Below are 2,733 nucleotides of genomic sequence, written 5' to 3' on the forward strand. Positions count from 1 at the left end.
CATGCGCAGATTGCTAGTGACAGGATTAAAGAAAACTACGACATCAAGGCTACAGCAGGTGGTTACCAAACTGGAGATCTTGTTTGGTTGTATAATCCTCGTCGTCTCCGTGGACTATCACCTAAGTTCCAACAGAATTGGGAAGGACCCTATGAGATAGTGAAGAGGATTAACGACGTGATCTACCGAATTAAGAAAACTCCAAATGGGAAGCCGAAGGTAGTCCATTTTAATCGCTTGGCTCCATTCGCCGGTGCAAATGAAGAGGAGGCGCGGGCCAGATTATTAAGAACTACTCCTTCTGAGCCCACATTCGAAGAGTTTATGAAGGAAGGCCCCCATGTTAACAGGAAACTTGGAGTGACGCAGAAATCCGATGAGACCTCTTTGCTATATCCAAGGAATATTCTCTGGCCCATTGCGTTTCAAAGGATCTCAGAATGAGCCGTGGTATCGCGTCCGAGTTTAAGCGCAGATTTGGCGGTTTGGAACATCTTGAAGACCAAGTACAGAAACGAAAAACACTGTAGTGTAAATAAATAGTTTTCTTCTTAAATGTTATTTTGTTAAACCCACGAACATGACAATATATTGTGTTCAACAACCGAAACAACAATTGCAAATGTACCGTGTACATTACTTTTGAAATCTACTGATACATCAATAGTAACACCTGACGCTGGCTATGTAGCAGCTATCGAGGATAAGTCAGTCGGTGTTACTTCATCACCGAAACTCACCTGTCCGAAAAAATATTTTCGTCCCAAATTCCTCATCCTACAGAACCGGGAACACGGCAGTGCCGGTGGTGTCGCCATTCTTGCTAGGAATTCTTTAAAGCATAGGCCTATCTCTTTGGCCACAAACTCGTCGGCATCAAAATTTCGTTAACAACCGGCCCTCTAAGAATTATCTCTCTTTACTCCCCCCTTGGGAGAGAGACCTTTCTGAGCTCCCCCTTCTACTCCCCCAGGCGTTCCAACTATCGTCACAGGCGATTTCAACGCCAAACACGTCTCTTGGGGCTGTCGACAAACCAACAGTAAAGCCACCTTCCTTCTTGACTTCAACCTCACAGTTGAAGCACCCCCTGTCCCCACATTCCTTCCTGCCCCCCACCATCAATTCTCTGACATCCTTTACATTTTCGTCACAAAAAATGTTACTCTTTCCGCCGATCCTATCGTCATTGACGCACTAAGTTCGGACCACCTCCCAGCCCTAACTGAAGTCGGCCGCCCCATCAACAATCCCTCAAACCCAACCACGTCAATAGATTGCCTACACCTCTGTTACACCCTCGAAACATCTCCATTCAAGTGCACTACAATAGCGGAACTTGACGAAGCTGTGACTCTCGTGTCGCAATCGTGCTTACCACTACCTCCCGCCCAACGCCCACTAAAGGTAGAACCCTCCCAACAGACATTCTTGCCCTCCATAAGAGGTAAAACAAGGCCCGACGTCTGTGGAATAGACATCGCATCCCCGCCCACTGTCCAGAAGTAAACGCCCTTCAACGAGAACTAAAAACTCGTCTCACCGAATTCCGCACCGCATCCTTCGACGACTATATCACTCAGGCAGATACACACCCCTGAAACACGTGGAAAGTGATCTGTTCTTTTCGTAACAGAGACCCCCATCTTCCACCACTAAAACAGAACGGCTCCACCTATTCATCAGACGAAGAAAAAGCTGCAATCTTCGCAGACTCTATGTCTCCAGTGTTCCCCACTACCAAACCCAGATCTTGCTGACTTTCACGAGCGTACCAAAGCCGTCTGCCAGAACTTCGTTCCCATGAATTTCGACTTCAAACACATGTCCCCACGCGAAATCATTCTCATTATCCGATCTCTGAAAAAAAAAAGTTGACGTCACATAATATTCTTACTAACCCTTGGAGGTAGTGTTCTATACAAAGAAAACTCCTGACACTCTGTTCAAGTCTAAGGGCGACTCTAATATTCCTACTGGGGAAAACTCTTAGAGGGAGCTTGAGACTGATGTTGGTCTACCTTTCGTGTTCTTTTGATTTTTTTGTTTAGATTATACTCGAGGAGGGGAAATCCCCTGAAGGGAGGTAGTGTCGGATTCTTACCGAATAAAACCCCTCCTCGAGCGGAGAGATATACTCTGTGGGTTGCTCATCCCCGGAAAGAAACTGGAAGGCTGGGGATTGGGGATAGGGTTGAGACGGAGAATGGGTTAAGAGTGTGGATGGAACGGAGTCTTGGGGAGTTGGGGAGGAAACAGTCGTTGGGTTTCGGTGCGAAGTGGGAGAATGCCGAGTTTGTGGGGTTTGGGTGTTGGAGATGTGTTCGGTAACACGAAGAAGATAGTGTCCAGTGTCGTGTTGTCTGCGGAAACCATGTTGAAAAACAGGGAGAAGGTTGTTTTGCTCCACGTGAGTAGGATATCTAGGGGCAAATCTCCTTATCTCCCAATGCTTTTCTTACGGCACTTCCGCTCGTTAGATTTTGTCCTCTGATTGGTCGGCCCCGTCCCCCTCTTGTGTCATGTGGGTGTTTTTTGTTGTTATCCTCCATTTTGTTAACGCCTTCGGGCTTGCAATCGTTCCCCCCCTGTTCCCCCCGCATTGCCATTTATGGAATATTTTGTAATCGTCCATTTTGTTAATGAGTGGATGGGCGTGACATCGTCCCCCCCACATTGCCATTTATGGAATATTTTGTAATGATGTTGTAATCGTCCATTTTGTTAATGAGT

The sequence above is a fragment of the Agrilus planipennis genome, unplaced genomic scaffold (genome assembly GCF_000699045.2).
Source record: "Agrilus planipennis isolate EAB-ADULT unplaced genomic scaffold, Apla_2.0 scaffold412, whole genome shotgun sequence".
NCBI classification, from domain to species: domain Eukaryota; kingdom Metazoa; phylum Arthropoda; class Insecta; order Coleoptera; family Buprestidae; genus Agrilus; species Agrilus planipennis.